General features: G+C 43.6%; 1 protein-coding gene across 4 annotated transcripts in view; it reads right to left on the reverse strand.

The window, feature by feature from the left end:
• LOC121600356 overlaps positions 1–12036 on the reverse strand; it is a 131304-nt gene that overhangs the window by 75253 nt on the left and 44015 nt on the right. For 3 of the 4 annotated variants that reach the window (XM_041928856.1, XM_041928857.1, XM_041928853.1), the window contains exon 1: positions 724–2813. The exons of the other annotated variant lie outside the window; for it this stretch is intronic. The gene's annotated coding sequence lies outside the window, so the exon portion shown is untranslated. Of the gene's footprint in view, positions 1–723; positions 2814–12036 lie in introns of those variants that run through there. 4 annotated transcript variants of the gene reach the window in all.

The raw sequence follows: 12036 nt of genomic DNA on the forward strand, positions 1-12036 counted from the left end.
TTGAGTTTCTAGCCAGAATTAGCACTAAGATAGAATAAACATAGAAATATGGTAGAGAAATGCGCGGATTTATAATTAAATTAAAACTAAAATAGCACGCAAAAGATATTAGAGAGATGAGATAACATATTAAAGCTTTAAGCTAATCTGTTGTGATTTATAATCATTGGAGTAAAATTTTTTAAATGCTCTAAGGCATCAATTTTTGACTGTGTACATCAATTTCTTACTCTAAAGCACTCAATTTTGTCTGTAAGTTACTATTGTAGGATTCACCATAAATTTGCTCAAAAACAAATTTATGCTAACTGTAATTTCACATAACAAGAACAATACAAAAATCGTAAAATTAGATTGTTTTTATTTTAATGAAATTTAATAAATTCATAAGCAATTACTAATAGACAAAACTCGATGTCTTACAGACAACGATCAATGTACAGTGTTAAAAATTGACGCCATAGGGACAAAAATAGGTGAGTTAGAGCAAACATAGAGCCGGAGCTATGCGCATTGCATACATTTAGGCGTTTATCATTAAAGCGCCTTGATGTATGCAATATTCACAGCAAACTTATCCCACTAAGCCTTTGTTAACATCTTTTTCAATCGTCGTACGAACAACCTCATCAAAGCAGGAACATTGTAATACCCTCTCATTGAAATGGGAAAATCCTTGAAGAAATGTATCAACCGGAATTAACTCCTTAAAGGTCGACTTACCATTTAACTGCAGCCCCGAGTGGTTCGTGGTGTCACTTAAAGAGAATCGAATTGAACCGAGATTACCGACTCGAACCTCACCCAAAATTCCAAAGCGGCACAGCTTCCTTTCTCCACCGTTCAGATTCCTCGCACCAAATTCCAGTGGTAAGTTCGCCACTAAAGCCGCTTGATCGAAACTGTAGCCCTTTTTTCACAGTTTAGCAATCGCGTGCGCTTGGATTGAAATTAAGTTTCAGCGCAAGTGAGCAACGAAAAAGGCAAACAGCATTCCAACTCAGTATCAATTTCACCGTACAATTCTCTAACACCCAAAACTTTCACCATGGACACAAATGTACACTTCTTTCCACCTTCACCAGCCAGCAAACTGTACACACAACAAACCCTCTCTCTCTCTCTCTCACTCACTCTCTCTTTCTCTTTTCTTCGCACGCGTATCAAATCTTTCGCTTAATTCCGACGGATCACTGCGGGCACGGTTCCGTATTCCTTTTCCGTAAGCGGCAGTTTTCTTTTTCGTAATTTAATTTCAAACTTTTAACGCCACAACACTTCGCCACCATTTGCGCACCGCACCGCTGGTCTTGGTTTTGCCCGCGAACGTATGTGTGGCGCTTGTTGCTTGCCGTGGCCGCCTCGCCGATATTCGATGTGATTCCGTACAGTTGCGTTTGCTGGATCGCTTCCGTTTCGTTTACTACTCCGCTGCCCCTGACGTGCGTTTCTGCCGGTTCCGCCTTTGGAAGTAACCGATTGAACGTGAGACGATTTTCCCATCAAATTAACCGACCGAAACAGCAGCTGGTGAGCCGCTCGCTGGTGGCAGAAGTTGAGATGGAATTTTCTCACAAAATTTTCACCCACAGAACTGGCGCGAGTACGGCTGTGTGGAAAGCAGCGTGGGGGAGTGTTTTCCGAGCAGTACTCGAGAACTCGTCACTTTAGCACAGCCTTTCGGGATCGTTTTAACGAAGATCGATTGGTTCTCGCTACTAATCATCGCCGTCGGGTTGGAGTTTTTTGTTTTGTTTTTTGGCCGTTCAGTGGGCTGGAGGGTGCGTTTTATTGGCCTTACAACAGAGCAACGAACGGAAATAACGAACGGCACTGGAAACTGATTAACTTGCGTTTTGTGATTGATTTTTTCTGTATTATTTTTGGGACACTTGCCACTGGATTTTGGAAGTTGTATCTATAAGTGTACTATTTTGCAATCGAAATTAAACTTTTAGCTTGATCACTTCTGTAAATTTTTTTTGCAATTATTACACATTTTGCTGCCAGGCTTTCCTCAGAAGATATTTAATGCATTTTACTAATCACTCCAAATACAATGCTCTCTCCCCAACACTTGATGCAGAACATTCACAAATGCTCAAACCGTTCGGGACGGTTGCCTCACACTGAAACCTTCTCACAAAAAAAAAACCTTTGGACGCACCTGTCTCCCCATTTTACCAGCCGAGTCGCTTCAGGTGGCGCTGTGACGATACGCCCCACAAACCAGCAGGTGTGAGTAATTACTTTTCGATGTTCGGTAAATAATTTCACACTTCCTTTTGGGCTTTTTGGGTTGCCGAAGGACTTTGCCACACAGTTTGCCACTTATCTTTATTTTCTAGCTGGCGGCGCACGGAACCAAGCTGTTAAAATAGCTCTCAACGAACCCATTAACGATTGTTTTAAATGGGATTCACGTGCCGCAAAGGCTCAAATATTTGCACACACACACATACACAAACACACCTGTACACGGTCGTATATTTGCTAATTTAATGAGATTTTAATTGTGAGACATCACAGCTTTTAGAGCGCTTTTTTACGTACTCTCCATATTCTTTCGTAAAATAAACGTGTTTATACACTTGCACAACTCCGAATGCATGTACAAACTTCGAAAGAAGTCTGCAATAGAGAGCGAGAGAGCATCACTTCACCACCCCTTCTTCTGCCATATCTTCTGCACAGGGACACGGCAAGGAACGAACTGGAAACGGTCCAGGATTCACGGACACGGGTACGGGCTTTCCCGTGTACGAGCAGCGAGCACAGGCGGGCGCGAACACACTTTCCCGTGGCAAACGTCAGCAACAAACTGTTCGCTCGCTCGCTCGCTCGTCCCCGACAAAGGTCCCGGCGCGAGCTCGCCAGCTGCCGTTCGCGCGATCCTCGTGAATGATGACGATGAGGGTACATTGAGGGTTTTGCGGTGTTGACTGCGGTTCCCTCTGATGAAGCGCAACAGCTTCCGTGGAGCGTAGAGGGACCGCGGACGCAACAGAGGGGTGGATTGAACGATTGCGCCCGAATCCGAACACGGCCGAGGCGGAACCGAAGTGGAAAGCTTTCAGGAGCAGGCAAGCTTTCGTGCAGCGGATACATTCAACAGAACCGAACGGTCCTCGGCGCGGGTTCGGTGCCTGCGGTTCCTGCTGGGAAGCTGCTGCCTCTGCCTGATGTTTTGAATGTCAGGTGCTACACCGTTTACCAAGGGGAACGGGGCGTCTCCATCGTGGATAGGGGTGCAAAATGGGAAATGCTGAACGACTGTTGCTTTTTGTTTACGGCAGACCGATTTTCGCTCGAGCACAAGACGGATGGATGTGAAGGTACGGATGCTTTCGTGGTGGTGGCGTTTTAAAACGCGAAACAACCGTGAACAAGATTTAAATGCTTAATTGTGCACGAGCAGTTACGTTGCGAAGTGGACAGTAAATGCATAGCCAGGCAGAGCAATTGGCAGTGCAAGTGGAGAGCAAATGCACAGCAAGTGGGTTGATTTTGCGTTCTCTTCTATCTGCGGCAAAACACTCATACCAACAAGGCAGACAGGGAGCAGATGTAATATCGAACCATCTCCAACACTGCATGGTGGTGGTACGCATCTCCTCAGGCTCAGGAATACCTGTGCTTAAGTGCTACTTGCTGCTGCTGCTACTTTTACTTCTTCCCATCCTGTTGCTCTCCATAAACTCCAAACGACAGCTGGCTACCGGTGCGAGACCCGCTGCAAGATGTTCCACTGCGGGTGCCTGAAAGAAGCTGTTGTTATCTTTCCGCTTGCTTGGAGCTCAACAAGAAAGCTTGAATTCCGCGTACGTTCTCGGGGTGGGTGGGTTTCGCCCGTTTCCCCCTTTTTTCTGTCCTAGAATAAAAAAAATGGGAGCAACCACTGGCATGTTTGCGTTTCTTCTCCATTTCTTTTTTCTATGCTCTCCCCTTTTTTTTTCTTTCGTTTACACGCTCCGTTCGTTCCTTTGATGTGTCCCTGCGCACGATGTACGATAAGCCGGCACGAGGAAGCTCATTTTCACTTTCTTATTCGCTTATTTAACTGCACTCTCGTCAACTACTTTCCATCAGCCGCCGGGCGGGGAAGGAGCACGGTTTGTCGTTTGGTTAGTTTGGCTGTCTTGCTGTTGCGAGCGAAGTAAATTAGCTCGCTGGTTCACAGCGGAAGCTCATCATCATCGCCACTCATCGGTCCATCTGCTTTGAGCTCACTTTCTATGCCCACTCGTTTGATACCCGTGCGCGTGAGCTTTATCCTTTGCGGCCACTCTGTCTGGCTGCTAATTTATGATAATAAGCATGTGATAATAGACACGCCGTTCGAAGCGCACGTGGGCACAACAAACGTTCCCCTGTGGCGGTGGTGGAGCGGTTCCCTTCGCAACACATTATTGGCACGACGTGCACAAGTCACACACGCGCACTGCGTGCCCTTCACCGGTGTCACGAACTGGCACTGCTAACGAATTTCATTACGAAAATTGGTTTACACGTACGGCACGGCAAGATGCCAGCGGTTGTATTTTTGTTTGCTGTCCGGTAATTGTGTTTGTCGGGCTGCGTTTGATATCCTCGCCGGAACGGTCGATTTGCTACGTGTGGATTAATTTGGGCTAGGTGTTCGAATGAAACATTTCCCCTCCCATACCATGCTCAAAAAAGTGCTCATGTGTGTGTGTGTGTGTCTGCTTTCCAAGGTGTATTATTTATTACACCAGGCACACCGTCTTGCAGGACACGCACGATTTTGCTGTGACATTTTTTATTGGTGCGTAACGGTTTTTTTTCCAATGCTTGTTGTGCATGTTCAAGTTCATGTCGAACAAGCTATTTTTGGCTGCATGTCATGTCAGGAGTGTGCAATATATGTCTGGTATCGCAATGGTTATTAACACTAATACATCGTATAAATTTAGAGAGAAGAAGCTAGAGTTTCATTTCAACATTTCGTTTCAACACATCAATTTAGTGATACGGCCAATTAGGTCGTTCTTACGGGAAATTTTAAACACTTGGTTTCTCAATTACTCAAACATATCCCAAAATACTCAGAATAAGGCAGCTACAGGCAAGAAATTATATACCAGAAAAGAATGATAGTTTCCAAGGTTAGATTTTGGTTTGGTTCAGAGAGACGAATGAGGGCATCAGGCTTAAAGTCTCTACAAAAATGAAATATTTCAGAATTTCTGAAGAATGTATCTTGTATCTATGTAAGAATGTAATTTCTGAAGAATGCATAACACCTAGAACAAAAATTAAAAGAGAATAGAATCTAATCGTTGTCTACGTGAACATGCTGACAAGTATTCCAAGTAAGATCCTACCTTCTACGGGGTAGGCATCGATTGGTGACTAACCCAAAGCGGGTTTACAAACTCATCAACTACTTCCGGGAATCAACAACTTCTGCTTGAATTCATCAAAGAATCAGAACAATTCCAATACGCTGCAAGCACTTCTGAGCCACCGCAACTACTCGTAAAAGAGGTGGGCACCTCAAGATCCATTTGCCATGAACATTTCAGGGAAATTTTACAAAGCCATCAGTACATCAGTAATTTTTATGCTTGATGGTACTATGTTCCGTCTATCGTATTGTTTCGAATTGCCGACACTTAAGGCATTTTTGGTATTAAATATTTTCTTACTAAATCAATTTCAATTGGGATTTGATTGCGATTCGATTGGGATTGGAATTGAAATCCCAATGGGGATAGGGATTCTGATTAATGGGGTCGAGAAGTAAACTCGCGTCTAGAATTTCCGAGGTAGAATCGCGCAGTTTCCAGTCAAAGCAAATATAGCAAATGTTGGTGTAATGTTACTTTAATGAGAAAATACAGTAACGAACTAAATTATTAAATTTCAATAATCAAAGTTAAAGAATTAAGAGTAAAACAGAATGAGCTCTTACTCCAGCTTTGACGAATGGTATACAACTAATGGTATGAACCCCCCGCTTCCTCACCCCGCTGCGAACTAGGAAAAACGCTACATCACATTGGAATTTGAATTCAAAGATTGGAATTCCAACCGGGATTGAGATTCGCAGATTCGAATCCCTTCCAAGATTCATTTTTCCCATCACTAAACGGGATTGCCCAAAATAACGTCTATAATCTTTAAAGTCACATTTACCCTACACCTTTTAACTTTTTACTAATTTTAAGCTCCAAAAATCCAAATCTTAGTGAAGAAATCCTCCTAGGCCGACAGAACGATGGTCTTAAAAGCAACGGGATTTGCGTGCTGTTTTTCTCTTCTATTCGTAGATGCGTTCTTCGGTTCTAGAACTGGTACTGTCTAGTGCTGGGTCAACTTGGGGTCGGACACGTTTTCAATATATTCTAGTACATCATGGCAATTATTAAAAACTTAAAAGCGGCCTCCTCAGGGACTGGATACGAAAAATCACCTCTTTTTACTTCAACCTCTACACTACTTGGGAAAAACTAGGGAAAAAATAGTTTTTAGCAACGAATTCATATGTCTTCGAAAACCTTACCACAATTCTTCTCTTCGTTTGTGTCATTTCTCCCAACCAAACAAAAACCAAAAATCCAAAAAGTGATCAAAAATTTCCTCTTTACGGCCTTAGCTTACACATCGATTCTAGCAAAAACCCACTGCTTCATACCCACACAGCTCCAAGTAAACGAACTTCAAGTGCTAACACCGAGCACCGAGTGAGCATGAGTTGTAGTGATCAATGTGCCTTTTATCACGATATCATGTAACGCTTGAGCAGTTTTGGAAAACGTTGAACCACGTTCCGTGGCCGCCATTCCAAGGCCAGGAAGACCGCTTGGAATGGAAACGCCAGTTGGTCACGATTTTAATCTACCAAATTGAAGCACGCACGGTGTTACCCATCACTAGCCACCCCAGTGGCACGAGCAACGAGTACCGCTGGATCCATTATCGGTGCTAAATCATTCCGGGTGGTTTTCGCACCAGTAAGGAGACGGATATATGGAAAGCACCAAAAGTGGTTTCGTGGCTAGCGCTGGAGCGAAATATTGAGCGGGAGCTGTTTCCTCCGCTACTGGGGCCATGTGTGTCTGCGCTGCACAACAGTGTTTGTGTTTGGTGAAGACACCCAAGCAAACCAAGCAAAACCAAAGTGTAAACATAAAGAAAAATGTTTGAGAACGCTTCGCGGACCGCTTTCATCGCCAGTCGAAGTTCGGCGGGGCCCATTCTTTATCGTTTGCTTCTCACGCATAGGTCTGGTTCCTTTAGAACCAAACACCTACTGGAGACACACAAACACACCCGTACTGTAGCACTAAATCAAGAAGAAACAAGAAACTCCCTCCTCCTTCCGTAACGATCTCAAGCCCCGATATGGATGGATAAAGTTTGTCAGCTAACCATTGTTGCGGCTGGGTACGCCACACCGGTGAACTTTTCGGCCAACGGCAAACGATGGAAAGGTCAACTGGACGATAACTTTGACCGGGGCCGATCGGCCAGACTAGACCAGACCAGGCCCGGTCAGGATGAGAATGAGTTTCAGATGAGTTTTCTTCTGCACACTAACCGCAACCGAGATAAGGTGCGAAAAGCGTTTCCAGAGCGTCGATTGGGTAGGCTTTCTGCAGAATTGCACCTTCGAAGTCGGCTATGGAATTCTATTAGAAGAGTTGATCCAACTCCTAGCCACACAATGGCACCACCTGAAAAGCTATCAGTTGCGGTAAGGCTTTTCTTTTACACTTTCAAATAGCTGTGCGATCGAAACCGACCAATTACTCGGATAGCACTTCGGTGGGAAGTACAAGAAGTCCTTTTTTGGAAGAGAGCCTCTCTTCCAATGCTTTCTTGTTTGGTGGTTTGGAAAAGTTTCGTGCTTCCTAGAAACAAAACCGAAGCGTCTAATGCACCACATAAATTCATCTCGGAAAGCAAGAAACGACCGACGTTCCGGCTCCAAAACCTTCCCAAGTTCCAATATTAGCAAGCAAACACCATCAATCAAGCAGATCGAACAGAAAAAGCAAAGAAAAAACCAAAAAGATCTTACCATTTTTGCTGAAGCAGTTACTGTTCTTTAACGGCAAAAGAAGCGAAATTAATTCAGTACGCTTCGCTCATCGTTCCTAGGGGTTTTTTCTCTCTCGCTCGACTGTTTACACTTGCTTGGCAAGTAGGAATGAGCGATCAAGTAAAAAACAGCTCCCAAAACTAACCCCCATATGAAAAGTTTCATTTCGATTTTCGTACCCATGTGGATGTATCCTAACGAACGAGAGCGGCGAGTGTTGTTGCCTCGCACCGTTATTTTTCCCCCCTTTCCCAAATCAAAACGAATGCTTCCGATGGGAGCAAAACTTGTTGGGGATAGTGCAAACCCGGGCCCGCGACAGTCACGGTGCTGGGATTGAAATGAAAATTTCCAACCGAAAACCCAGACACATATTTGCCGTGTCGTTGTGGGTGTGTGGCGGGACCGATCGCACGTACCCGGAAAACCTGCAAACCTTCGGCAAGTCCGCAAACGAGAGCAAACGTGTTGTAATGTTGTCTCAGTGCAGCCAACACCGACACACACACACACAGGGGATGCCGGATGCGTTCGCACCATACAACCGCGATTCCGGTTGCTTGCCCGTGCCCGGATGTAGCGGGCACCGGTTGTTGGGGCCCGTGTTTCGCGTGGAAGCTTCCTCTGCATCTGCAATGCGTACATTTAACATTTCACACTTGTTTGTTTGGTTTTTTGAGTTAGCCGTTCCGGAGTTAGGACACAGTGTAGGTGGTTTAAGGGCGGCACAGCGGCAAGTAGAAGGATGGTTTACCAATGTGTCTTGCAAATCGAGGTCGTGTGGACTACACGTTTGATAAATGATATTGTTTGTGTCGGGGCAATAACGAGACGCATTGATGGCGTTTGCTAGCGAGTAACATGATTATTTAAATATGGTTTCATTGAGAGTAGTTTATGCTGGAAAAGATGAGGGTGATAACTTCAAAAAACAATTTTACACTGATCTTTTTTATTCTTGCTATTAATATTTCTTTATGGATTGCAATTTGGAAGAAAATGCTTCGAACAACTAGTTTCCAACTAGGCTCCAAACCTTCTTTACTTCCATTGTTATTGCCTTTTAGAATCTTGAGTGCAAGGATACTTTACACGTTATCCACGGAACTCTTTATCCAACAACTTAATTCTACTAAATGTTGTCAACGAAGAGGCACCATAGCTCAATCTATCAAAGTGTAACTGAAATATCAACTTCATCTATTCGTGTATTTGTGCCATGTTTGTGAACCGTCAACAACATAAACTTTTTCTGTTAGATGTCTAGGTGAGCCTAAGAAACGAGCAAGGAGTCTGTGAGATAATCATTATACTAGGCATCAGTATTATTCTTCGAACAAACGAATAATAGTGTAGATTAAGATTAATTAACAGGTATTGTGCTACAGCCGTCAACTCGTACGGACTCAACAACATGCCTGTCATGGGTTAAAGCCACGGATGGACTGTGCCGTCATACGTAGGAATGACTATACTGCTATGGGTGATGAATAAGCCACTGAACCTAGAATACCTTGATTAACAATGGTTGTTGTGCCAAAGAAGAAGAAGAAGAAAAAGAAGAAGAAGAATAATAAGAGTAAAAATAATAATAATAATATAAGTAATAATAATAATAACAATAATAATAATAATAATAATAATAATAATAATAATAATAATATAATAATAATAATAATATAATAATAATAATAATAATAATAATAATAATAATAATAATAATAATAATAATAATAATAATAATAAGAAGAAGAAGAAGAAGAAGAAGAAGAAGAGAATTTTATTGATTGCCTATAGCTTGCTCTAACCTAGACATGATATTCTGCCCTCTCATCTCCTAACGGCCCTAAACACCCTACCCCACACCACCTTATCGAGCCATAACGATTGTAGGAAGTTTATCAACCTCTTCAATCCTGCTAAGCCACCGCTGACAGGCACAATAATTCTGGGTCAAATGGATGGTCGACGGGACGACGACCCGTCACTCCGCCACAACCTCACTTCACATCAAATTGACCCGCGTCGCGCGTGCTGTGTGTGAGAGATTCAATTTTTACTACTACGCAACCAACGCGTCAATCCGCCATCATCACCGCCCTGTTCTTTTCATCCCGCGCTCACTACCCCGTGGCACACGCCGTGGTACCGAAAACATGCTATCACGAGTTAGTTTAATCATCTTCGTCGTTGTGTTGAGGGCTGGCCGCTATCAACCGGTAGCCAATAATCGTAATAATGTTATAAAGTTCATTTATTCGCCCTGTCGGTACATAAATCTATTTTATAGACCTTACGTGTTTAATATTTCGCTGTGCCGTGGCTTCGCTCTTCCCGTTTCGCACCGGGGACGCGTCTGGTTGTGGATAGAATGCGACTCTCTACCGCTTTATTCTACATTAGCAACCAGGGGAAAGTCGCACTGATGCTATCATTATACTACCGTCGAGGTAGTTCGCCCTGGAGGTAGTACACGGGTGAAACGGATACCGGCGTCGGACAGTTGGCAAAGTGGGTGGTGGGCGGCTTTATGTAAATTGAAGCACGCATACGTCCGATGGAAAGCAACCGCTCTGGAAAGGAAAACGCTTCACTCTAACGACGTGGTCTGGACGGTAACCAGACGCCTGCTGCAATGGAGCGACTCGCTATCCTTCTTGGCCTCGGGCAGTCGTTGAGAGCAGGACGGACCGGGACGAATTGTAAATTCCGGCGAAGAAATTGCTCAAACCGTACTTGGCATGCCATGGACAGGCTTTTGACAGGCACAGCAAAAACCCCGCCGGGAGCTAGCCGGTAGGGCTGGGGTCTCACGAACACGAGCCATGCTCGCACGCACACACACACACACGCGTAAAGAATAGACGAAATCTGATTCAATTATCGGGAGCCGTAAATAATGGTGAGCTGGAATTTATTGAAACACGATCCGGGCGGGCTCGTGAACCGGAAGCTTCATCAGCTCAGACCCGGTCGAGTGGTGATTGGTACCGGCTTGGATAACTACTATTCATTCCACACAGCGGAAGGTGGTACAGCTTAACACTTTGGAAATGAAGCTTGTGAAAAGTATACCGCCAACTAGGGGCAGAAAAGTAATGAGTTTGTTTTACGATCAATCTGATTGAATCGATCAAGCAAACTTGATAAGAATAATTTTCATTTCTGGAGAAGTTTTGAACAGCTTCCATCTTATTCTAGTTGAATGAAGTATTATTGGGCCAGTCTGGTGGTACAGTCGTCAGCTCGTACGGACTTAACAACATGCCCGTCATGGGTTCAAGCCCCGAATGGACCGTACTCTCGTATGACATGACTATCCTCCTATGTGCAAAAAGTAAGTCACTGAAAGCCAAAGCCCACTTAGTGGTACAGGCACAGGCCTTGACCGACAACAGTTACATACAACAGCGGCACAACGCCAAAGAAGAAGAAGAAGTATTATTTCCCTGCAAATATAGTACTGAGATGAATTAGGTAGAACAACAAATTGAAGAAAATGTGTAAAAGAAAAAAAATGAATCATTAAGGCAGCATCATTAAGGTAAAATGAGTGAGAAAAATGAATTGAATTGTATGTTGTGGAAAACAATTCTCGCTTAGAAAGATTTATGCAAATCCATCCCAAGTATGCAATTTTATACAGTTCCATCTCTGGAAGGCTTGATGTAGCTATTTACTCTGACGTTGACCTGGATCGTGATAGCAGAAGCTTCTGCTGAATACATTAACAGATTCTCCTGAAAACATAACATAATTTTAGTCCATGAACAATCGGTTGTACTTTGCGTAAATCTGTCACTGTCAGATTGAGGAAGGTCTTGCACTCGGTGGTAAGTAATTCTGAAAGAGTGAAACTACAAAACAAAAATTTACTCAATGCACTGCAGTTGAAAAACAATGGAAAAATTTAAAGACTTTAGCACACGAACCACAAATAACATTACCAAGTTTTGAAGAATTAGCGA

This window comes from Anopheles merus, chromosome 3L (genome assembly GCF_017562075.2).
Source record: "Anopheles merus strain MAF chromosome 3L, AmerM5.1, whole genome shotgun sequence".
Classification (NCBI taxonomy): Eukaryota; Metazoa; Arthropoda; class Insecta; order Diptera; family Culicidae; genus Anopheles; species Anopheles merus.